Raw genomic sequence first — 26,729 nt, forward strand, 5'->3', positions numbered from 1 at the left:
CAACGCCATACAAGATCCCGCCAACAGCAGTTTAGCAAATCGGATATCGGTACGTGATCATTGACTCTATTTTTGATAAACACAAATTCGAAAAAAAAAAATATATATATACAGGGTATTTTTTTTTCTTGCTTTGCAGATTTGTTTTGAAAAAGCCGTGAAAGCCACTCAAATGCGGTCTCTGCAGGTGATATGTAGGGCCAGGGGGACATAATATAGGGTGCCAATCGTCACGATATGATATAATTAAATAAAATTTGTCAATCAACTGGCAGTGCGAAAAGGCGGGTGAGAAGAGAGGGAAAATCCTGGCGGGCGCTTTTTCGCAGCCCCAGCCCGTTGCACGAACGGTTCGATCCTACAGTTCGCACGTCGGATCGAACAGTTTTGACGCGCATGTGTTTCGCGCTTTATCGGAGTTATCGGTACCAAGACGAATAGTCACGAATAGACACGAGAGAAAAGGTGGCTGGATTTCTTCAAGTGTGAAACATTGCGTTCTAAACTTCAAGAATGTCTCCAGACCTCGAAGAAAGGGGGAAAAATAAACAGAGCGTCTCAAGTTTCTTAGCGTTTAGGTGACGGTGTAACGGAGCGGAAAACGATGCGGTGAATAGGAGAGAGAGTGCGCGGGATATCCGGAAGAGCCCGTAGGAGCTTGTTGATCTTGCCCCGAAGCTCTGTGGGACCTGCCCGTTGAATGGATGGATTTAAATGGCTGAACTTTTTAATCAGGCGGCAACATGCGCCCCTAGCCAGTGTATACGGCCGCGGGAAGTGGCAACTCTTGGTGGGATAATGAACTCGCGGCTATGAGGTTGCAGTAAAGACGTTTTGTGGTCATCAAAACCACTTCACTTACCGAAGTCAGAATAGGCCGCCTTCTGGTGGGCTGTGCCAAAATAAATCGCATCGCAAGAGACGCTAGCGCGTTTCGAGCTAAAAAAAATAAAAATCTATAGGACTGAGTGATTTGGGCCTGATAAAAGATTGAGGTGGGGAAGTTTGAACTCCGGAAACCTCCTTCGTTTTGAACTACAGTCGATATGAGTTATCTAAGCAATGTTATGACACAAAGTTAACAATAAAAAATAAAAAGAAATTAACGCTATACTTTTTTATGCCTATTTTTGTATTTAGGTTGTAATGACTGTGAGAGTGCTAGCTATTAATATTTCTGAAGAGAGCGAACGGCTCTCACACCCAGTTTTGTAAGACTTCTTGTTATCGGCGACGTATACGATACAAACTTTGGCCGTGCATTCCAGTTTTATCCAGTTGTGTTTGTTTTCTTCTTTTTTTTTTCTTCATTAATCTTGCTTTGCTTTTTTTTTTTTTTTTTTTTTTGTAAGTGTACGTAGTGCAACTGCTGCTTATTTTTGTTAGCGAGCTCCGTCAAGTTTGGTTTACATTTCGTATACCGCCATGCGTATTAATTGCCATCAGCTCATGCGCGTGGCTTATCTTGTCTCGTGCTCAAGAAGACGCTTAAAAAAACCAGGAAAGAGGTCCAAGCCATACTTCTGAACGACTCGAACTTCCACGAAACGTAACGGAGGGTTGGACGTTCTATTTTTGTCCGGCGCCTATTTATCACCTAGGCGAAAAACGTCGAGTCAGTGGGCCGTGGACGCATGCGCGGCATCTCATAATGCGTAGAAGAAAGCTGCTGCACGCTATCAACGCGTTTCACAGCCCCGTAGACAAAGGTGGCAACGAACGCGCAGAAGGCGATTATTGGAATGGTAGAAGAATAGAATGTCCGGTAGTTTTGAACCCGTCCAAATCTTCAGCGTTTGCTCTTTTGGCGAGAATGACAGCCGAAAGGAGAGTAGTGCTTACGTTCACTTTGGTTACTGCGGCGCTAACGTGACGCCAACTGGGTCTCCGGTGGGGCTTGCAAGTAATGTCTTGTCGCTGCCTGGGAAATTCCTCCCATCTCTCGCTCTCTCTCTCTCCATTGTGGCCGAATCTGCGCGCGTATTTTTTTCTTTTTTTGTATTGTAATGGTTGCGCGGTGATTGTTGGTGCGTTACGTTGCCGTTTCGCCTCGTGGCTTTTTTTGGAGGCCGGGGTATAATGTGTGGGGGCGGGAAAGAAATTGTTGCGTTGCGCCGTTACGAGAAAGGCCTGTCTTCGTCCGAGAAAGGAACGTTTGTTTGAGAATTGTGTATAGGTCTTTGCGCTTTCTGCTCCTCGCTTTTAGATGACGGGAGTTGAAGACCATGGATGTGCAAAAAATTTTATTTGGACGGAGTTATTGTACCGCTTCAACTCCTTTTTGTCCCTACCTCGAAGAGTGAATCGCTTGATGGTTGCTTTTGAAGGTGCCGCAAGTTTCTGACGTGGTTGCGGGCGTCTGTTTGAACGTTCGTTTGCAGTGTCTCGAAGCTGGAACCGTCCACGCGAGTCGATGGTTTGGAACAGCTTGCAATTCGCCATGCCTTGTTATTGTGAGGACACTTTGCGCGTGTCTAGATAAAATTTCCAGGAGCTCAGCCGATTCATCTCCAAACATTGTGTAAAGTTTGTTCACAGATGTTTTGGCAATTCCTGTGTGTGGTTATTGGGAAAAAAGTGTGGCAACTTTCTGCCGTAATCCCGTGCTTCAATTTGTTTGCTACAAACCGCGGCGGGCTTATGCGAACTATGACATCTGAGTGATTGACGCGTTTGTCCTCGATAGCAGCCGGGTGTATAATTGAAAGGCTGGACGAAACTTTCTAACCGAAACAATGTGTTCACCGACTGGAACGCGTCACGTTTGTGTTATAGCGCGATTACAGTTACTGTAGTTTAACGTCGTGTCCCCTTCAAAAACAGTGCTGTCTCTTTTTCGTCTTGCTTAATCGCGGAGATGAAGGTGTTCAAGCGTGTCAAGTCCTCTTTTCATGTCACTCAGACCGCGGCATGTAACGATTAACACTCGTTGCAACATGGGATAATTGAATTCTTACAAGGAGGCGTGACATGTACTGGAGACTTGCCGCCCACAATATTTATAACATGTGTCCAAGCTAGAAACAAAAAATACTGGCGTATACTGCGAGACACTGCTGTTAACGCGGACACATCGGGGGTTTTGCATTTTACCATACATGGGTAAATTACTTCCAAAATGTAATTTAATTACAATTACTTTGCTTCAAAAGTAGTTTAACTACAATTACTAATACGTGAAAAGTAATTAATTACAATTACAAATCACTTTTCAAGAGTGATTCAATTACTTTACAATTACTTATTTCTGAGAGCGATCCGACTTGGGCCATATAACTTTGAACGAGTCGTATAGAATGCAACGTATTTCTTGATTCCTTACTCCAGTGTTCACGTATTGTACTTTCTTTTTATGCGTTTTGTCAAATTCATGATAAAACTTGACAGTATGGGGCAATGAACTATTACGTTTTTATATTTAATAAATAACAATAAATTAGTTTAAACGCTGGAAGATGCCAGATCACTAAAGAAAAAATTGGGTTGACAGACTTTTGTTAGCCTCGCAAATTAAAATGTGACAATTAGTCACATAGGAATATATTACAAGTGTTAATAGAACGGTAAAATCCACACGCGCTAATATGACCACATTCACATAAAACATCATGGTATTGTAAATTATTTACATTGAGTTGAAATTATAATAGCTCAGAAATATATAGTACCGGATCGGGACTCCCGAATCATTGGTGACAATATTCATAGGTGCGAGGTCAGTCTGCAAAGCGCTTATGCAAATAATATCTGAAGTAAAACCAACAGGCAACAAATTTGAAAATAGCTCAAAAATACTGGAAGAGGGACGTAAAAAAAAAAATCTGGCAAAAAAAAAAAAAAGAAAGAAAAATAACTTCGTAGACAAATAAGTTCCCAATCTTGGCTGAAAGTTGAAGCTCAATTTTTTTTCTTTCAATATTTTGGCATGTTTATGCTATTGTTGTCTTCTCGCACTGCAGACGGCGCTACACGGCACCGTTGAGGTAGGCTCCAAAGAGGATTGTCTCTCAGCCCGCAGTCTAAGCAACAAAACAACAAACAACAATATTATTTTTGTTTTGCGTGTATATGCGGACGTGTCTATGTGTGCGTGTGTGTCACCAAGCGCTAGGCCGCCCGTGCAAGCGCTGAAGCTTTCAGAGAGGTTCTTTCGGCGCCACAAAGTTTTGCAAAAGTAATTGTAATTGTGCCTGAAATTTTGCAATTACGGACGCTAGAAAGTAATTAAATTACTATTACTTTTAGCCGAAAGTAATTAATTACAATTAAAAATTACAAAGAAAAGTAGTTGAGTTACAGTAATTTAATTACAGTAATTCAATTACAGTAATCCAATTACTACCCAAGTATGCATTTTACTTAGACGTGTCATTGACAACCGTCGTATTTTACCGCTTAAGTTAGTGCCCCAATGAAATTAGCACTTTCCAGCATGCTAGTAGTTTTTACAAATGTACAGGCCTAGTGTACATCCCAAGAACGTACGACATAGGATACACGAAGTTCTCTAAGCATGCTGGACATGAAGGAGACGTTAAAGGGCTGATCGTCCCGGGAGTGTTTGTACAATAAACTATTTCAAATTGGGATTCTGTCCGTCGAGATCGTCTATCTATGTCAAGCGACGCGGAAGTCAACCCCATGTTCCCGTGCACTTCTTTCCCCGCCGTTGACGGAAAAGTTCCAAAACCGGACTTTTATCGCGAACTCTATAGGGTGCCTTATCAGCCGATGTGGAGAATTCGCTCCAGGGCTTGCAATGGTCGAGTAACCCTGAGTACGTCGGACGGGCGTGCTTATAAATGCCCGTTGCGGTCACAATCGCAGATAAGAACCCCGGACAGTCGTAGTACGCACCTCGTTCAAGGATCGGTTGCCCGCGTGACGCTATTGTATACTGGGCGGGCGTGAAAGCGTAGATACGACTAGGGTGTAGACGCGAGTGTGAAGTGTGCAGAACTGTCTTGGGCAGTGTATATATACTGTTGAACTATCGGTGGCTCGTTGACCATATCGACATCATGAGCGTGAGCCGGTGTCACGTTCACGCTAAGGTACCGTTCGGCGCACTGCTGGCGACGAAGACCTTTGGGCCAGAGGACCGGGACGTGGCTTCCTCGAGGACACCGGTAAGCGGCCAGGAGGGGGTGATGCCCCGAGAGAAAGCGGCGTGTTCCTTTACCCACGGGAAGGAAGGCCAACGGACGCCTCTAGGGCTTCCAGGAAAAGAAGAGGTTGGCGGAGAAAGCTCTCGTGTGTGCTTGGCGGGACTTGGAGATCGTAGATCTGGCGGAGGAACCAGGCCGCTGGACACCCTTTCCTCTTGTCGAGCTCCTAGTCCGTGCTCTGAAGAACCAGGCAGTGTTTCGGTGCTGCTGCTCGCGCGAACCAAACGCGTGCCGCCTCTTTTTTTTATTTTATTATTAATATTATTATTTTTTTTTTTTTTTATGCTTCGTGGTTTCTATACGCAGGCGGCTCGGTGGGCCACCAAACCCCGAAACGAGGTCGCGCGGTGGAGGAGGATGGATGCGTTTGTTCTCTCTTGCCTCCGGCTCTGCTGAACTGGTTGGGCGGTTCGCCCGTAGAGTACGTGTGTTTGTTGCTCGCATTTCACGGTTTCACTTGTTCACGGGCACACTGGCCCGTTCTGTCGTTTCGTTTTCATGGGGTTGCGTTTTCCACTTTGTTTTTTCTTTTTTTTTCCCCTTCTTTTTTATCATCTTCCAGAGTCCTCCTCCTTTTTCTTTTTCGGCTTGCTGGCTGGTGTTGTTCGTCAGTCGCTTCGTTTTCTGCGCTGTTTCGACGAGATTTCGGCTGCCGCGGCGACGTTCTAGAAAGCCGGCGATCCGTGTTGCTCTCCATCGTAGCCCGAAAATCTGTCTTTGTTGTTACGCCGTGCCATCTTTTGAGCCGCCGCCGTGTGTCCGTGGTTCGAACGGCGCTGCTGGCTCCTCCCGCTGCTGCTGTGTCTACCGCGGTGCACCGGTGCTCGTGCCAGCGATGACGTCCCGACGCGACCCGTAGTCTGCGCGGCAGGGCGCCCCCATGCCCCGGCGGCTGTACGTGTGGAGCCGACGGCCGGCGGGTGGTCCCCAGACCAAGTCGTCGCTGACCAAGTCGATCCAAGTGAACCCGTTGCCGGCTGCCAAGCCACCTCCGAGTCCTCCGCCGAGGCCGCCGAGGCACAAGTCGTCTGCCGCGCCCCTTTGGGATCAGTTCGTCGTGACGTGCCGGGTGGTGCCACCGCCGCCGCCACCACCACCCCCACCGCCTCCACCACCTCCACCACCGCCTCCGCCTCCTCCGCCGCCACCGGTGCGGAGATCGACTTCTCCGACCGTTGTTAAAAAGAACCACCATAGGAAGCCTTCAGCAGTGAGTGGAAAATTTTACGGCTTACTGTGGATGTTTTTTTTTTGTTTTTTTTTTCGTCGCTGGTATTATTTGGAGAGGACTTCGTTGTTTGGGGTTAGGAGCGTTTTGTTCGCTTTGCACTTGCTGCGTTAATGGTAGTCGATTCGTGAGGCATTAAAATCGTTCGGATCCAACGCGGGTCATGTATTAACCCACCGTAGCTCGGGGGGCGCGTGGAGCGGAAATTTGCGCGGCAGTTACCCGGGGATCCGTGGGTTCAATCCTTACCCTTGCCCGTTTAGATCCGAATGGGCATTCTACCGGCGTGTGTTCGTGTGCTGCGTGATCCACGACTAGCCAGCAGTTCTATACTGTACTGGCTAAATTTCTCATCTGCCGCAGAGACACCAGACGCCTATTGGGGCTGACTAAATGCTCTCTGTCTAAACGCACAATGGAATTATATTTTGTCTCGAATACGTGTGCGAGTTACAAGTTTAAAACTAAAACTTAGAAAAATACGATCTTTTATTGATTTATTTATTTTAATTGTGATTTAAAGCTTATGGGGTTCATGTCACGTATTTCAGGCCGCAGCAGGTTACAAAGCACCGATAATAACCTCCAACGAAAGCAACAGTGTGGTTAGTAAAACGAAAGTAACGCCAGTGTGTGCCGCGTGGTACTCGGGTGATGTAAAGTCACTGGATTTTGGGAAAGTAGCGCCATTGCCTTCCCTACCTGCTAGCCGGACACAAACGAATACTAACATACAGGCGACCCAAACCTCGCAAGGCGATCTACGTTGCCATGGAAATCGCCATCTTGGTCCATTTAAATCTTCGAAGCTTTCAGGGGGTCGTTCTAAACCAGTCGCGCCAAGATCACCATGGAGCATCGTCGTACTGGAAACGTTCCCTCTTCAATATAAGAGTCTTTGGCACTTCGTATGCGATCAACTTATTAATCAGGCCCATCTCCATGGATCTCTTACAATTATATTGTTCTTCTTGCGCATTTCAAGACAGTAAACTTATTTTTCAGTGCCTCCAAGCACCGACACAGCATCTGGTGGTGGTACGAACGTGTACGCCTGTTTCGCCGGTGTGTGGTTAGCAAAATCTCGGTGTACAAAAAACGACTCAATAAAGCTACCCGTCACCAGCGAATCTAGATAGGCTCACCAAGAACGGAGGGGTCAAGGAGAAATTGCTCATTTCATGGACCAAGATGGCGACCATACGGGGAGTTTGGCGTTACTTTCCCAGGATCCAGTGACTTTAGGGTGATGGTGCCACGACTGAACGTATGCTTGCGTGTAGCAACTCTTCAGTTCGTCAAAGAAAACACGATGGTAGTGTACGCCTTCGTGTGGCCCGTTGTATATGCTTTTAGGAGAAAGTATTTCTGGCGTGTCGTTTCGATGCGTGAAGCACGCGAGCATACCTTAGTTTCCCAAAGCGGCGACGGTTTGCAAGGACGCGAACGTCACGCGCTTATTATGCGCACGTTGGCTAACATCTGTGAGGTTTATAGAACTGCAGTCACCCGTTTGAAAAACAAACTCAGGATTTCCGCAATCGTGTGGGCGTATCGGCGGGGCACTGAAAAAGGCGTGTCGTTTCGAGTGTGAATTTTATTTTCTCCTTTACAAATTCAGAAACTGGGGGTGTAGGTGTGTGCTAATTTCGAAAACCGGACGTTGATGTATGCTAATTGACATTTTTTTCCGAGTTTATTTTCTCCTCTTGAATTGATTTATGACCGCGCGGAGTTTGTGTGTTCGTTTGATTGTTTTGTTTGGTCTTTTTTCCGCGGGGCGCGAACTTGTGCCGATGCATGTGTTGTTTGACCTTGTCAGCTTTGTTCTCCTGCCACGTCGTGATAGTCTCCGGTGCAACGAGGGAGTCGGGAGGAGCACGATTGCAGCAGCCGAGCTATTCGGATACTTGCGAATCTCCCTCCGCGCGACTCTTTTCCGGGCTTACCCGATGACTTCCGGCATCTGGGAAAACGACTCTTTTGATATTATCTGTATTCAATAAGAAAGAAATAATATCGAAGCTAAGCGTGCCATAATTGAAATATTTGAATACTTCTATAACGACCGTTTTCATAATGTGGATGGAGGGAGCCTCTGGTTTCGCATCGATCGCCGCCCGATTCAACGAGGCTTTAGTCATGAGGGTGTGCTCGATCTTAGCCTCTTCTTAATTACTTGTGTAAAAAAAAAAAAAGGATTGCAGTAAGGGTGGTTATAGAGTCGTCGACGGCTCTATTTTTGTCGTATATGTAGATAAGAACTACGAGTCTTTTGCAGCATCCGTGAAGACGCGCCAAGAGCGACAGTCAGTCATATATTTGAGAGCACGATTTGCGCAGTGTCGCAAGTTCGTACCACATAAAAACTTGCGTACACACTAAACGTCAGTTCCTAAACGGCACCGCGGAGTGTCACACGTTACACCCTCGTCGGCTGCACTCGGACTTAAAAGGTTGAAACGAGGTATAATTAAGCGTTGAATTTTGTACTCCGAAAAAGTATCGCCTACACGAAAAAGGTATCATTACGCTTTGTCCGTTTGTGCACACGTTTGGCCTGGCGTTTGATTGGCCTCGACGTTGCAGCAATGCCCCTATGACGGGAGATCCACTGCAGTCTTGACAAGGTAAAGGAGGGTTGGTATATAATGCGAGTTTGTTAGCCTGCTACCACGCGTTCGGCCTTCGAGGATTGGTTTATTCTATAAATATCGGAATTGCCTGAGAATCCGTACAGATAGGGCAGCCTTTTTCGTCCCTGGTCTTATATATGTACAGTATTTACACGGGAGGAAGAATAACACGCAGTTCTCGACAGCAGATAATGTCTCGTGGGAAAATTTATTTAGTTTCAGCCAGCTTCAATTAAACTTTTTTTTTTCTACTCGAGACGCAATATGGGAGTGAAGGAATTTCATTCACCTCAGGTTGTCAGAAATGAATATCGAAACGAAATTTCTGTGCTGCCAGCTCTGCGTCGTTATGGTGCTAACATCCAAGTACTCGCTTGCTTTCGATTACTACTTTTGTGCTTTAAAGACAACGACTTCTGCATTACTCTTTTGCCCGGTTCATGTCGTATACACCTGCGTCGCTTGCTTCTTCGGCTACAGCTGGGAGGACGTTACTTGAAAAGGAACTTCGACTCTGAAAATCGCTGTCGCGACTGCTTGGGACTTGGAACTATTAACATTAAAAATTGATAAAAACTTTTTTTTTGTTTTTTGCGAAACGTTGTTGTTTTTTTTTAAATAAAAATACAGATATGACTTTTTTTGTTGTTTTTTTTTTCTTAGGAATTTGGTTTGGGTATACTCTCGCGCTTCGTCTAGGCCATAGCAGGAGTCTGAAACGCGTTACCCGCAGACAACCGGCTGCGAGACCCCGTTTCCATGACTCAGTACTCGCTAGAAAATCCAAGCGCTATAATAATCTTACGTTGCCAACTTATTTCCGCTCGAGACGTAGCTCTGCTCTTATTACGTATTTACATAGTCTGTACTATTCTGTTTTCATTTGCCTTGTGCCTCGTTTTAATTTTTGTTCCCCAGATTTTTGCCATGGCAATCACGTGTGTACGGTACTAGGCTGCAAGCATCAACACTCTCGTTTTGTGCTTAATGGGCTGCAGTGCCTGCACTTCGTTCAAGGGCGCACTTCGGTTGCGCAAACTCTGGCTCAGGAGCAACTGTCAAATATAAAGTTGAGAGCTTGAGATTTTTGCCTTCGGAAAATATCTTCATGAAACTACAAGTAGTTTCTTAGACTGCTGCGATAAAGCTCGTCAGGAAAGCAAGAACTGGCGTGTGAAGACATTTTCTTCTTTCTTAGACACGTTGAGCTCGATTAATTCCCGAGTAAACTAATTAACAGAAACGACAATGTGCTTTCTCTCGTACGAGCGATTCCATTTTAATTATTGTTATCACATCAGGCAAGGGCCCAAAATAGTCCGAAAAACAAATCAAAGCTCAAGATGTCACAAACAAAGCTGCAAGTTTACGAACAAAAAAAGAGAAAGAGAGAGCACGAGGTTCTTTACGTACTAAACCTTTTAAACCTCCTCCGTAGGTTGGCCCCCGACCTTTCAAGGGGTCTGAAATTAGTTTGAGACCCCTGCATGATAGGACCCGAACTTCCTAACACCCAAAGCCCTGGAAGTCGCATTTTCGAGTCGTGTATATAACTCTTGCCAATTGCGTCCGCGCTCTGCTCTAAGCACCGAAATGGCGGCGGGCACAAGGCAATCGGGGAATGGAGTGTCTACTCTAAACCAGGGGTCGGCAACCCACGCCCCGCGGCAGCATGGCAGCATGACCCCAGAGAAGCCCCCCCCCCCCCCCCCCCCCCCTTGCAGCTTTCTCACAGATACAAGAACCTCACGGCAGCAGTTAGAACCTCGTATAGTGACGGCTGCAACAAGGAGCACTCCCAATTGTCATAGTGAGAGAACGTCTTCACTTTCTTTTTTCTTTTTTCGTCCTTCCTCCTCCCTCCCTCTACGCGCCTTGCCGTCCGGCCCCCTCCTGTCGGCTTCGTGACGACTCGGCCTGCCGCTACGAAAGGTTGCCGACCCCTGCTCTAAACGTATACAAAACTAAAATAAAAAAAAATTGTGTGTGTGTGTGTGGGGGGGGGGAAGGGGGTTGGGGGGGGGAAGGGGGGGTGGGGGGGGGGGGGGGGGCGGCAATGGCGAAGGCAAGCTTGCCCCACATTTACTTTGTAAAGAAGCTTTGTCTATCAACTTTTTTTTCTTTCGTATTTTTCTCTGCTTTATTGGCTTCAGAGCAGAGATTCCCTTGGCCATCCTTGTTCAATCGCTCGCGTGTTTGTCTTCTCTTTTACTGTGAAATTAAACGGGGTTTGTGATTGAAATTATGATATTTAATTTTATTTATTTTATTTACATTGCACCTACATCGCCCCGTGGGCATTATTGGAGGGGGGTTTAAGAAAACATCATGACAAGTGGAAAAGGAAAATGTCGTTGTCATCAATGGACACAATATCTTCCGGGAAGTCGTTCCACTCTCTCGCGGTTTCGACAAAGAATGAGTTAGCAAAACTGCCAGTCCTGTAAGCGGGAACAGCAACCTTTTAAAGTGATCACAACGGGAAGAGACGTAAGATTGTTCCATAAGATAGGTGGCTTTGTCAATTCCTGATCTGTTGTGAAAGACACTGTGCGAGAATTTTAGTCTTAGTTTTTTTATTCTTCATTCGAGTGTTTCCCATCTCAGCATAGCTTTCATATCTGTAACACTAGCAAAAGGGTCATAGTTCAGTACAAAACGCGCGGCCTGATTTTGAATTTTCTCTAGTTTATTGATAAGGAAGTCGTGATAAGGGTCCCACACAACGCACGCGTAATCAAGGATCGTTCTTACCGAAGAAAAATAAAGTGTTTCTTTAACGTTTCGTGACGCAGATCTAAAATTTCGGTGGATGAAATAAAACATTTTACTAGCCTTTCCGATTGTACGTTCTATATGGCTGTTCCATTTTAGGGATTCCGCAAATAGCACTTCTAGGTAAACATACTCGAACACGTACAGTACATAAAACGGTCCCGTTGATTAGGTAGCTTTGAGAATCGTGCAGCTTACTTCTCGAGAAACGAATGTTTGCATTTACTTAGATTTAGGCTCATTTTCTATTGATTGCACCAAGAAGATAAAATATTTATGTCGGTTTGTAATATGGCAAGGTCGTCTGACGTGTTTATCTCCCTGTATAATACGCAGTCATCGGCGAACAGTTTAATATGAGACTGTATTTTCGGCGATGTCATTGATGTATATGAGAGAAAGTAAAGGCCCTAAAACACTCCCTTGGGGCACACCCGACGTAACCCGAGTTGATGTTGGTATTGTACCGTTTAAGACAACACGCTGCTCTCGACCTTCTAAATAATTTCGTATACAGCTCAGGACGTTTTAATCTATGTTTAGCAAAGCCAATTTAGACAATAACTGATGTGGGACCGTGTCAAATGCCTTTCAAAAGTCTAAGAACACGCGGTCGACACATTTCCTGCTGTCTAGTGATCTGGATATATGATGATAAAATTCTACCGACTTGCTGTTGCAAGAGTAGCCGTTTCGAAAACCATGCTGTGAGGGGGAAAAGAAATGTATTGAATCGAGGAACGAGTAAATGTTACTATAAATAATGTTGTCAAACAACTTACATGAGATCGATGTTAATGAAATAGGGCGATAATTTTCAACACTGGCTTTAGATCCCGATTTAAAAGCTGGTGTGACGCTTGCCATCTTCCAATCCATTGGAACCACCTCCGTATTTAAATATTCACTGAATATAACAAAAAGATAACGCGCTATAGATTCACTGCACTTCAGAAAAATAACAGGAGGAATGCCATCAGGTCCCACGGCCTTGGTTGCATCAATTCCGCGCAGCAACTTCACGATACCGTTCATGTTAATTGTAACGATACCGTTCATGTCAATGTAACGCTTTGCTGTGTTTAATAAGCCACTGAAGATACCAGATGCGGAGAGTCTTCCAAAAATACCGACTTGAAATGATTTAAAAAATTCAACCTTCGCGTTACCAGACACCACTAAACCACCATCAACTGTCAACGCAGGAATAGAAGTGTCATCCTTTCTGTTCGCGTTAACAAACTTCCAGAATTCTTGAGGGCTTCTTTTTAGATGTTCGTTAAACTTGTCAAAATAACACTTTTTTTGTTTAGTTCTATTTGCAATTTGAGAAGCTTAGTGATTTCTTTGAACTTTAGCTCAGTTTCGACTGACGAACTTTTAGAAAGCTTTTTGTCAGCACGTCTCGCTTTACCTATAAGTCTGCGAATTTCTACATTAAACCAAGGTTTATTTTCTTTTTTTATGCTTCCTAATTTGTTTTGATGGAATATACACCTCCGCAAGCTCCAGTACTTTATTCCTAAAAGCATGCCATATAGTTTCGACGTCACTATTTTCTGATAGATGACTGAATGTACAAAAATAGGATTCAAGCTCTGCATTGATCGCGTCATAATTACCTTTGTCGTACAAAAATACTTTCCGTGAACACTCCGCTTGCTATCGCGTTCCGGGCTTTGAAAGCTTAGCAACAACCGCGCAGTGGTAAATACGCTTGGGAGCTGACTTTTGTTCGTTGTTTTTCACCCGTGTGTAATAGCCAACGGTTCTAACCGATGCGTGCGCATATGGCTGGCGTTCTGGGTAGTAAAGAGTTTTTGGTTGCTACCACGAACTTCTTCATTCCCCATTCTATCGCTAGAATACACTGTGACTCTGGATGCACGACGTATCATTTCTTCGACTTATATCTTTCTTTTATAGTTAACGCACTCTCTACGACAGTCCTCCGGTCCTCACCGTGTGTCCATTTCTTCGAACGTCATCTTCAGGCATGATAGACTGTAAACAAGTCGGCGCGTGTTTATTCAAACGCCGAACAAAACTCTCAAAGAGAACGCATTTTTTCGAGGGGCGGCCGCTTGACCTTGGTCGTTCTTTCTCCATGGGCATAGGGTGGGCGTCCATCGGGGATGGGTGTCACTGGGTCAAGAGCTTGCGGAGGAGCTGCGACATTTTACGGCCGGTTCGGTCGACCTTTGGGAAACACTTTGGTCGTCTTGGGAAGGGAACTCCGTCGCCCTTTATGTTCCTTCGGTGGTTTCCAGTTTCTAGGGTGTGGAGGGCGATGTTTAGGGTTGTTATTTATTTCGCGGACTCTTTCGTTGATCACTAGGATTTTTTTTTTTTTTTTTCTGATTGAGGACATCGTATTGACTGTTGTAGAGGTTGCCTGTATAGCTTCATTGCGTGCGTAGATGTACAGAGTGTTTTTTTTTTTTTTTAAGCTTTAACAGGTTTCTTTAGAAAAAAAGCCACGAGAGCTATACTTATTGGGTTTGTGCAGGTGAGTTATGCGGGCAGGGGAACATAGTATAGGGGGCTAATTGTAACGATCAGTCGGCTAATTAAGTACAATTTCTTAATTAACTTTTAATTAGTGAAAATAGACAGATGGTTGCAATTAGAAACTAGCTGAACATCATTGAAAACCACCAAATCAGTAATTTTAAGAAGACCTTGAGCGCGTGAGAAGCGCAGTAGTGCGCTGAACTTAACCACTCTTGCAGCAGGAGCAAGCTAACCGGTGCGATAAAGCGCCCGCGCGATTTTTCCGTCTTTTTATCATAGCCCTAACCTTGTACATGTTGCACGAGTGGGACATATAGCACACTGCTATGCTTCCCACGCGCTCACAGAATCGCTAAAAGTTGTTGCTTTAGTGCTTTTCGATGACGTTCAGCAGCTTCTAAAGGGAACCATAAGTATATTTTTACCAATTAAAAAATTAACAAATTTTACTTAAATAGCCAGCTGATCGATACGTTTAGCCCCCTATGCTATGTTTCCTTGGCCGTATAACTCATCTGCACAAACCGCATAAGTGTAGCTTTTACGGCGGTTTTCTTCTTTTTTTTTTTTAACGAATATGTTAACCTTGAAAATACAACAAAAAAAAAACCACCCGGTATAGTTTTTACGCAGGCCGTGCAACGGTATTGGGTTAACGTTTCTTACTTTACACGAGTTTACTGGCACTATTCTGTCGCATTGAGTCTCTGAAAGCTCGTTCACGCAGTCGCGTTCGAGTGCGACTGCAACCACTTGCGTCTCTGTAATACTGCTTGCGTCGAGCTGTTGCTATGGCGACACTTGCGACGAGCTAATGGGGGAGGCGCTGCGCTTGCAGCACGACGGAACCCAGTTCAACGCGGTCGACGCATATGTGTGAACCAGCCTTTACGGAGCGCAGACGAAGAAGATTCTTTTTTGCCGTGATGTAATTTCAATACTAAAATCTGACTTTTTCTTCAGTCTCTGCTCCACAAAACTTGAGGACGTAGCTACGTCATCAAGAAAGCAGAAGCATTCTTCATCATTCTCTTTGGACACAACAGAAATCGTCGTTTTTGCGTGGTCATCGGGAATTCTCTATTGTGATGATATTTGAATGTGACTCAGATTGGACACGATCCCACTGTGTGAGCACTCGATTTGGTCCCGCGATTTGGTCCCGTGGCAGTGTCTCGACGAGCATTCGGGTAGTGGCTCATGTCCCGTCGCTACAATGACGAGAGTAGCGGATCCATGAAAATGTCTGGAACTCAGCATATCTGCCTTGTGCTTTGCCGACCTCAGCGCGGGGCTATAGTGAACATCGGTGGCATTGCGAGCATTGGCAGATCCCTTGGCCGCTTGTTCTGGCTTCGAGGTGAAGGGGTGAACGCTGCTCAATTTTCTCTATTATTTTTTTTTATTATTTATTGGTTTTCTTTGGAGAGATTTAACAACTTATGTGTGTTTTGTAGGTTACGAACGTTAAAGGAAAATTTTAAGCGGTTTTACCAAATGTCCAAAAATTGTTAACCTCTTTCTCCGGCTGGGCAGTACGAAAATTGGAGACTTTTTTCCTTGTTATTAGTCGGTACATGCAATCCTTAAATATAGAATTGTGCGTGTAGTGGTTCGAATGGCTTATTGTCGGACCCAGCTTTAGCACTGCAAAGAGAGCCGACAGTCGTGTCTTTCCCTTGCACATGCGAAAATTGCGTATGACGCAGCGCTCTTCGCTTCCAACCGCTATTAGCCTACCCCTACCAGTTAAAATCGCACGGAAAGCTGTCCTAATTTTTGTTTGTTTGTACGAAACACAACTTCTCTTCTCAGACTACTTTTCGCAACGTTTCCGGATGGAAACGCGTGCGTGTGTGCGCGTTTCCCAAGTTACCTTTTGCTGGGTTTTCGCTTCGCTTCGTGAATTTCAAAATGCTTCCGCTGGTTTCTTTCCTTCTGCCCTGTCTCGCCGCATGCCTCCGGTTGCAGCGTATACACACGGATCTAACTGGAACGTAGGCAATTGTTCGCGAGGGACACTGCTCCCCTCACCGACTACTGGCATCACACTCGTGACTAGACGCGCGATAGCCTAGACATCATGGACAGCATACAAACTCGTTCCAAAGGTATATCCACGGTCATGGTACACGTCTCGCTTCACAAAGGATATCGATTCTGTAATGCGGCTACCTGTCTGTCTTCGAGCCCTGGCTTCGCTTTTCTTTGGGTCTCGGGAATTGGAATGCAGACCTTCAACCGATCTCCTGCTGCGAGGAGAATTGCAAAACCCTGAGAGGAAAAAGAAAAGGGGGGGGGGGGGGGGGGGGGGGGCGCTCTACGTCGTCGTCGACGTCGGTCTCCGCTCGGTCCTTGAGCACTCCTTTCCAGGACTAGAGGCGCTCCACTGCCGCGGCCGCGCCGCCACCAACGCTCTGTCGCCCACCGGATTCTTGTGACGAAGCCGCGTTCTACTAAGACAAGCGCTAAACTGGCACCGCCTTCTTCCACTTTCACCGCCCCAGGCGGCTGCTGCTGCTCTTGTAAACAGTCTTTGAAGCAACGCAGACGCGCGCCGCTGGCGGATTTTGGACTCGGCTCGTCTTGGTACAGATTATCCGGAAACGTGGTCTGCTGTGCGAGGCAGATATCTTCGGAAGCTGCGTGTGTGCCGTTGTAAAGCGCGACTGCGACGGGTGGAAGCTGTTTTTTGGAGAGTCTTCTTTGGATCTGGTGGTGGGCTTGGCCCGTTGGAAGGCTACTTCACCGAAGAACTGGGCAGCGTTGGTACCGCCTCTTCCTCAGCTCCAAGAGCTGGAAAATCGGTCTTGTCGGCGGTGCTGCAAGAAGCTTCGTGCTGCTAGAGGAGGTGTTTGAGGAAGGCTGACGGAAGTCGGGATGAATACTGTCCGTGCTCGCAAGCGTCTGGATGACCTCTTCGACGCGGAAAGGCGGCGGATGCGAAGTCCGAGCCCCAGGTCGACAAGTCCGGGGTCGGGACTGCGAACCCACAGCCCGACCTGCAGGATGGCGTCGCCGTCGCCGCCGCCCCGATCTCCGGTGACGCCAGGCAAGACGTACCAGCACTTCTGGGAGGTCCGTGATTTTTGACGTCAATCTTTTCTTCGTTCTACCTTTGTTTGAACTGAGTACTATGGGCGGTTTTCGAAACTGTGTGTTTACTTAGGAAAGTGGAAGACCGATGAGGGTTGCCGAAGCTGTAGCGTGTAGTGGGAGAAACGTTGCATGATATGTCTCTTTCTGTTTGATCAGCTGGTTTTGCGGAAAGTGATTTATGCGTAAATCTTCCCGGCCGTTTTCCGTTTATGGTGCCGCGTCAAGACAAGTGCCTCTACCTTAGAACGTGAGGAGTGCTTGCCCGTCCGCTTGCACAGGCTTTTTTGTTCTTTTTTTTTGTGTGTAGAAGAACGTTTTGAAAAGCGGCTTAGGGAGCGTATGTTTGTATTTAATTTTCTATGCTCTTTCATTTATTGTCTATGTTGTTTTTGTATTCCTGATATTTTTCAACTACGCCGATTGGCACGAATATTTCGTGAAGCATTTCTCTCGCCTAATGAAAGCACTTTCTTTTTTTTTTTTTTTTTTTCTTGTGAGCTTGCATTTTGCAGTTTGATCATTTTCAAAGCCGAACACTGTATGAATTAACGCAAGAGACTGGAGTGAGTCGAATCCAAAAAGTTTTTTGTCCGACTTTTTTTTTTTTTTTCCGCCGAGCTCTTGAAGGAAAATGTGTGTAACAGGTAGTATGTAGAGCTCTATCTACGCGTCGCTATTTCCTCTCGGCGCATAGCTACAGTATAGGCCTTCGAAATCCTTCACGTCTTTGACTGACTGCAGTCGTGCGGCATCCGCCCGTGTTTTGCGACGTTCACCCAAGTCGCTGCTCCCGTACCGTGGTGCGCTACCAACTGTAGTTGGCAACGCTGAAAGAGCCTTGTCAATTTCCTGGGTATCTGTGATTCCAACGCCTCTTTGATCGCGAGGCATGTAAGATGCCGGTAAACCATTTTTTCTGGCTGCCGTGTTTTTTTGTTTTTTTGTTTTTTTTTGTGTGTTTTTGTTTAGCAGAGTTGGGTAGCGTATCGGCTTCTCCCCGGAAATGGATGGCTCGCTGTGCGTTTAGTTATCATTCTTTCATTATCTATTCCGCTTATGGGTCGCCGGAAACTTGGGGAAACAAAAGAATCCGAATTCCTGCTTATCGCCGGTGGAGTAGGTTACGGCGCCGATTGGTATATTTGCCCATTTCACAGGAATCTGGAATGTGGCTCAAAGATGGGAGCATTGTTTCGTCAAACGGCTATTAGAAATAAGCGTTCGTCGATGCCTGTTTCGTGCAGTACGTGTTTGAATGGCGTTTGATCGGTGTACTTGTCGCTGCGCGTGATCTCGTATGAGGGTGGGGGATGCTTTATTACGCCGCCGACATGGTTCAAAGCAAGATTGGAAACGCAATCGCGGGCAAGGATTGCGATTTTACCTGCGCCTATGATGACGGTATACTGCAGGAGTGACATATCTATCCAGTCTTTACTCGAAAAAAAAAATAATGACCTCAATAACGGAAGGTCATAAGCACGGGGGAAACAGTGTTCGTGAAACTTTGTTTGATGAAGCAGTTGCGCTTATTTCTGAAATTGGCATTGGGTCGGTTTTCAATAAAACGAAAGTACTACAGCTACAGTCAGGGACAGCTTAAGCTTTGTGCATGTCATTATCGCTGCTCAGACAGTAAGATTGCGGCAGTAACCGACACGAGCGTCGAAGAACAATGCATTAGCATAATAAGCCGTACTCCGCGATCCCGATGAATGCTAACGCTCTTTAATTAAAGATAACTGCCAGGGAATGAATATTGAAGAAGCCTCAATAACTGATTTATCTTTCGGGAAGTCTAATGGATGGGAAAGAGGGTTTATACCGGCGGATCGAACGGCGATAACAGCGTCGATGTACACCTGCGTTACTTGGCATATTCTTCATTGTGTGTACATGAAGCCACCTGCTAATTGCGTAGGGCAGTCATTGTTAATTATAGCTTTCTCGCTCGAAAACGCGGGAAGCTTTCTAAAAAAAAAAAAAAAAAAAAAAAAACGCCTCTTCTACTTTTTATAAATTTGTCGAAAACGATGCGGCAAACATGCATTGTGTGTGGCCGCTTCTTAATTGCTCTCCAAGTAATGAATCGACATTTCTGGTAATTCCAACGAACAGTTGAGATCGCTACCTGCGAATCTTACCAGTGAGGGGACCAAGGACAGTCCGACGCCTTTGATCATTCGTCCGCCGTGTGTAGACGCTTGTTGCATTTGTCTCCTCATGGATGAGACTCAACTTGCTAATATAGATTGCACGAAAGAAAAATACGCGTTTTTTGTCGAAACTGTTTCTTAAACGGCTTCCAGCAATCCTCTTATGACTCGTACAATTATCCAACTCTCCCTCACAATTGTTACATCTGGGAGGAAATTCTCTGTACTTCATTTAAGCTGAAGTCCAGACGCAGCCGATGCTGCGAGGTAATGGGACCAATCAAGCAGCCTGAAAAGCGCAAGTCACTGGTTCTTTTCTGTTTATGATTGGTTGAGGGATGATAGAACGATATTCTGAGCCAACTGTATACCCTCTCTTTATCGTCCAGCGATACACACGACGGTGTGTTTGTCGGCCGTTGGCGATGAGCAGGCTCCCGACACGCTAATAGCGTGTGACGAGCGTCTCTGCTCGATGGATAAAATCCTCGCGAAGACGTTGATTTGTGCCTTTGCTTTCGCGGACAGCGCGTCACGCCGCTGTGGTCACGTTGATGCGTGTGGGCGTTCCGAGAAGTGGGCTGAAATCGTCCAAAACGGCAGCCATAGAAAATCGGGCCTCGCTCTTTCTTTTATTTTTGCGCCTTTCCCTCCTTCCCTCGCCTTGGTAAGACGTAGGATGCAGCCTCCCACGATTGTCGAAGGTCCCTTAAGGCGTGGTTGTCTTCGTTCTTCCCTTTGGTATTGCATACGAGCGTGTTATTGGCTGCGTTTCTACATAGGGTTACTTCTCAATGTCCGCGACTTCTTGGGTTTTCCACCGCGAGTTGCGTGTATACAGTCCGGGAGATGTGGCTACGGCGAACGCGAAATCTGACCTGTCGGCTCTAGCCACACTTGCAGTGTTTACGAGTTTCTATCCATCATCTGTTTCTATGTGACGTGAAATTCTCGAATCTTCCGTTTCAAGCGTGTAATCTTCCCCAGACGTGGTGTAAGTTGTTTTTATCGTCTTGTACTGCGCGATAGCTTGTTGGTTCGTTCACACTCGTGTCCTTGGACGAACAGTTGTGCAGCGAGAGAAGCCAGAATTCACGACCGCGGTTTGTCTACTTCTGCACTAGCATTAACACTGAATTGTGTCCACCAACCAAAACGAAACCAGCTCTTCCATGGCGACCCGGTCCAATCCTCCGCGCAGTGCCGTGTTATTCACGAGCACGTCCTTTCGTAACCCGACGATGACGGTCAAGAGTAAAGAGATAATCGAACGAGGTATATTTCACATTCCTGCGAGCGACGTTTCTCTTTGGTTTGGTCGAGGATCTAACAGCTTAAATCGCAGCAAGTGTAGTCTGAAAGCGAAGACAGAAGCCTGAATGGAATAAACTGCGCCACTAACACCCCCCCCCCCCCCACACACACACACAAAATATATATTTTTTTTAACTAAGCGATTTATTATGGTGTCAGAAGACTACTCAATCAATATTTTGCTACAGCGTCACGCATATTTTTAATAAAGTTAAAAAAAAAAAAAAAAAAACTGTTCGAAACCGAAATTGAAATTGGACTGGTGAGGAAGCAGTGTTGTACATGTTCCGCCAGAAGAGGAACGAAACCTCGTTCCTTATTCCTCCTGGTTTTTCGAACGCGTTTCCGTTACAAGTTCCATCTGTGAGAAAGGAACTCGTTCCCTTTACCGTTTAAAAATGAAACGTATCGTTACATATACGTTACTTTTGTATTGTGCTAATTACCATGTCTAGTTAGTTTAAACGAAGTCTTTATATATAATTATCCCATCAAATGGCAACATACGAATTTGAATGCCGTTATGGAAGGACGCCATGGAGGTGCCCAACGCTACACGGCGCCGCTGGCCGATCGCAGCAGACGGCGTTGTCCCAATCCCATTTGGTCCCGCCGCGGCGCCGTGTGGCGTAGGGCCCCAGGAGAAGAAAACAACCGGAAGCAGGGTTCCATTTCTTGATATATTCACTTTTAAAAATCTCGGCGTTTTACCATAGTCACATTTGTGGTGGGCGTTTCAGCGATGCCAAATGTACTGTGAGCCGGGAAGGAGGAGAGGGATTGATTTTATTCTTCATTAAAGGGTTAGCCTCCACTGCACGAGCGTTTTGCAACAACCTCACATGCTTCAATCGAAGTCCCTTGTGTGAACATAACAACAGTTGCTTCTCGATGTTGCTATCCGCAAGACGAGCAAGTGGAGAAGATGGCAGGGATTTTGAAAGGTCAGTCTTGAAAACTACCAGTCCTTCTTCGTGAAGGTCGGATTCGAAGGCGTGGGAGATGGAGGGGGGGGGGGGGGGGGGGGGGGGGATAAAGGTTAATTTTAGGGCTGGGCAATTGGTCCATTTATTTATTTTCCGATTAATCGATTCGTGCTTTAATCGCGATAATTTTTTTTAAACTGGTTGAGCGGTTTTTACGAACCTAAGTAAAGTAAAAAATACACGCTTTCACCGCGCAGACGTGGATGAGAATACCTGTATGAATGGCAAACTTTAGGTGAAAGGTTTACCTGAAGGAATATGTAGGGGCAAGAGCTCCAGACAAGTGCAGAAGGTTGCACGTATCCCGGCCCCTTCATCGCCCGTGCGAGTTTCCGTTTAGCGCAGAATAGACTATTGTGAACAATTAAAGGAGGTCGCTATTGCCGCATAATATCAACGAACCTCGTTCCCTGTCGCAGGTGAAGGAATAATCTGGGAGTGTGAGTGTCTTCGAACGTGTCACAACTACACATCGAGGTTGTTTTATTATCGAAATTGTATATTTGCGTCGTTTATCACATCATCTACAAAGGCAAAATGAAAAGTAATTCTGATTTTTCTTTTAATATTATGCATGGAAGTGAACGAGACAGATTAATCGATTCATTAATCGTTTAAGGGTTGGCGATTAATCGGCTTAAAAATTTTAAACGACGCCCAGCCCTATTTATCTTGTGTATCTTTTAAGTGGCGAATTTTTTATATATAAGGGTGTGTTCGACGTCTGGTAACCTGCGTTTGTTGTAGCTGTAGGTCTCTTTGTCGAAGTTCAGTGATGGCTGTGGTCGGCCTTAGATTTCTGGGTGTTTGCGGATTCGTGGAAGCAAAGAAAATAGCTGAGTTTGAAAGGTCGCTCTTTCTCTTTCTTTTCCTCCACTAAAAGTTTTGGTCTTTGTGGCACAATCCCGGGCACTAAAAACAGAAAAAAAAAAAAAAAAAATCAATGTCCACCAGCTTGCTTGCGCCCGACTGTTACCGAGCGAAAACCCCACAAAATAAACCCTAAAATAAGTGACAAAAAGTTAAAGGCCGACGTACTTCCTCAGTTTTCTGCAGGGAAGATAATCCTCTTAGGGGTCCCCTTTCCAAAGCTGCGAGGAGAGCTGAGTGGAAAGGTAAAAAGTGGAGAGGATATAGGCAAGAAGGAGGCGGGCAAAAGTGGAAAGGGCGAAGTGTACATCGGGCCTTTGACGAGATCCTGCTCTTCGTAAAGTTATTGTTTGTTTGCTTGCTTTTTGTTTTGTTTTTAAGTTTCTCTTTTGGAAGTAAAAAAAAATTACCTCACTAAACAAAACAATAAAAAAAAGAAACGCCATTTTCTTTTCTTTTTTTTGTAGGAACGTAATGAGTTCCCGTTCCAGTTCCACCAAAGCAAAATGGAGCGGCGGCGTTCCTTCGTTCCTCCTAAAAGGAACGCGTTCGAGGAACGTCGTTCGATACAACACTGGGAGGAAGAACAAGGAGAGAGTTGCCGGAAGTCACGTGGCTACACCCGCCCGCGTTTTCTTTTCTTTCTTTTCTTTTCTCTCCTTTGTTTTTCCGGCCGTGCGAAGCAGACGAAAAACGCGCACGTCGCATGTCGCACGAAAAACGCAAAAGTCAAGCATTCGGTGCCTGACACTTGTCCGGTTTGCATGCTCTTACCAGCTCGTGTTCGTAAGGCGAGTGACGTCTTCACTCAGGAGAAGGGGCAACGATTCGGCGACACCTTCGTGCGAATCAGCTTCGTGGTCGGGCGCGTCGTACGGAAGAAATCCTGATTGTTTTGGGTCGGTTAAAGAGTTATCTTTCGAAGCTAGGCAGATTCGCCGGTACTGCTAACAACAGCTCCGAAGTTGAGGTCCCACGCCCGTCGTTCGCCGACATCGCTTACTTCAGCCGTCCAGCCCGTGACCCCCGCGATACGACGCTATGTTTAGCGTCGTATCGCGGGAGTGCGATACGACGCTCTGCGTTCTCTGCGTAACAGTTACGCAGAGAACGCAGAGCGCTTCCAATTCTCTGTACAACTTTTTTTTTTTTTTTTTTAGTCTACGTGTTTGCAGTTTTTAAAAAACCACAAAAAAAATGGCTGTCTTTTTTTTTTTTTTGAGGGGGAGGGGGTGTTTTTGTTGACTCATGACTGATTATATCTGGTGGTTGCGTCTAAACCAGGTCCCTTAGCCAAATTATGGCTAAGGGGCCGTATCGGGAATCTGTCGCTGCCTCGAGGGACCGAAAATAAATAATTACATAGCCTCCTCTAGGAGGCTATGATAATTAAATATAAAGGAGGGAAAACTTAAGAAATAAACCTATAAAAAGTATTTAAATGGAAAACTTAAAGTTAGTATAAACATTAAAAAAAAAATATAAGGTATGAATGCATCGACTTTATTTATAAATCCCGTGTTCAGTAATTACGACATTGCACAATAATTTGAACCCAGTAAATGCGCGAAGCATAAATCAAAGTATATAGAAACTTTGGTATGTTCCAACAAGACAGAAGACTAATGAGAATTATGGAACCGATGCTAACGCTATGTAATAGATACGACGCAGTAGACCAAGTACAATATGCACGGGAACGCAAAGAACGTATTTACACAGATATATGAAAGGGGGGACTAAGAATGATGATGCCGGCGATGAGTGTCCAATGAATAATCTGACGAGGGGACACACCTTACGGTAGGCAGTTTTCTTTTCTTTCTTTTTTTTTTTCTTTTTTCTTTTTTTTTTTTTGTGTGTGTGTGCATTTTTGTTTACGTGGTTGGTCCGCGTTGCTGCGCCGTTTCTTCACACGCGCATATTTTTGCGCCCGTATCAGTGATCTTGCTGGAAGCGGGCCGCGGCCGGGCTTCATTGTAAGAACCGTGGGCCGGGTTTCGGAGGCCCCTGGTCTAAACCATAGAGAATGGCGAGTCACGACGGAGGAGAGAGTGAGCGCGACTCAAACCGGTCAGTTCTCGATCGATGGTTGTGTTCTGGGTAGTTGGGCTCTCACATGTCACGTACAAATAAGAGCCTTGGCAGGCATAAATACCCTTGTCGTGCCCCTTTAAACATCAGTGAGTATAGCTGGCATTTGTTCAACAGCGACTCGTACGGTGTCTGTAGAATCCTGATGTGTTTTCATTGTTCGTTTATTTTACTTTTTTTTATGTTTCCGAGTGTTTGGTCGAGGGACAAAGGAGTGAAAAGGGTCAATGTAACAATGCAGGCGAGTTGGTGCATGATTACAAACTGATAGCAGAGCGCATAAAAATACACGGACGGAGGCGGGAATGGACAGGACGAGCACTGAATTGAGGCTCAGACGGCGAGAATAGTGACGAGATCTCGCGATTTCTCGCTCGTCTTCGCTCGATCAAGGTCTCGGCGCACCAATAAAAACCCGCCTATCTATCTTCCTTTTTTTTTTTTTTTTTTTTTGAGAATAGCACAGGTGTTGCTGTTGTTTCTTCGAGCCCGTCATAGTAATTTGGATCGTGCGCGCGTCCGCCCTCTTTCACGAGAGGTGGCAAGCACGGCGGCGATAAATACAGGCCCACGCATTGTGGCGCGAAGCAGCCCAACTCGTGTAATGTCACGTTTCTCCGTGACGGGTCGCTTTTGGCACTCGTATAACTTCACAGAATGCCGACCACCGTGGGCGGTGCCCTACCCTTATACCTTGACGCTTTCTCACTGATGCGTCAGTTGTGTGTGACTATTCCTGTACTCCGTTCGCCGTCCCTAAGCTGACGGCCCTGTGGAAGGTATACGTGCTTCTTGGACCAGTTATACGTCCGTCTTTTCGCCGCGTGATCACGCTCGTGTCCGTGTACCCGCACTCGGAGAGCAAGGTTACGCGTTTCAGAAGGAGCTCATTGATCCGGCGGGCGCGTAGCTCCCACCACTCTGTCAGCTAAATGGTGAACGCTCGGTAGGGAGATGTCGTGCCTTTCTTTGCTGGCTGGACGAGACGTGAAAATAAAAATAAAAAAGCGATAGAGTTGTTAATGCAGTTAACGAGTTTCGACAGCTGTTATCGAGTCCTGTTTTAACTGTAGTCAGGCAGACGGTTGTTAGCGGCCACCAACCAAGGGTTAAAGCCAAAATGAAACCAACTGCAAGGATCAAGAACACTTTTTGTGTGTGTGTGTGTGTTTTTTTTTTTATTATTATAACTGTTTAAAACGGGTAAGTAGGCTCATAATTTTATTTTTGGTGCGTAACAAATGATGATCGAGACCCCTAAAATAAATGCAAACATGGGTGACATGAGGGAAGCTGCATTGCCATCGACCAGAATCAATGGCAGCACCCGAGGAGTGCGGGCCTCGCCCCGTCCCGCGACATGGCGTGTAATCGCTTTTGCTGCATATCTGTCTTCGAGACATGTTTCTTTCCGCGACTCTCGTCTCCACGGTTCTTTCTAAGTGGGTCCTCTGTCCTTCCGAAATAGATAGTGCTTCGGTAGCCGGAAAGGCTGCGGTCGACTCGTCGCCATCTTTTGCTCAGTTAGCGAGCCCAAAGTGAGGTCGTGGAGCTGCAGTTTGCGCTAGCCATGGTCTCGTACTAACCGCACTTTGGTCAGCCGTGTAACTGTGCAAAAGTCGAGTTTAAAGTAACTGCAGTTATCTTAGCTGTGGTTATGGATGCCCGTGTAACAGGGGTATTAGCTCCATATCTGCTTTTACTCCGTTTCACCTTATGAAGTGGACCGCGGACGACACTTCGGAGCCAACCATCTAAGCCAGGGGTCCCCAAACTTTAGGGCTAATTGACGGCTGGATTGGGGATCTGTTGCAGTCTTGAGGGCCGGGAGATAAATAAGAAAATATAAATGAGGAACTACTAAATAATTAAGTGTAAACAAACATTTA

General features: G+C 45.8%; 1 protein-coding gene across 1 annotated transcript in view; it reads left to right on the forward strand.

Annotated features, from left to right (window-relative positions):
* The window catches only part of LOC8054007 (WD repeat-containing protein 47), a 112,018-nt gene that overhangs the window by 37,336 nt on the left and 47,953 nt on the right, over positions 1 to 26,729 (forward strand). The window lies entirely within an intron of this gene.

This window comes from Ixodes scapularis, unplaced genomic scaffold, assembly GCF_016920785.2.
Source record: "Ixodes scapularis isolate PalLabHiFi unplaced genomic scaffold, ASM1692078v2 PGA_scaffold3__209_contigs__length_174095766, whole genome shotgun sequence".
NCBI classification, from domain to species: Eukaryota; Metazoa; Arthropoda; class Arachnida; order Ixodida; family Ixodidae; genus Ixodes; species Ixodes scapularis.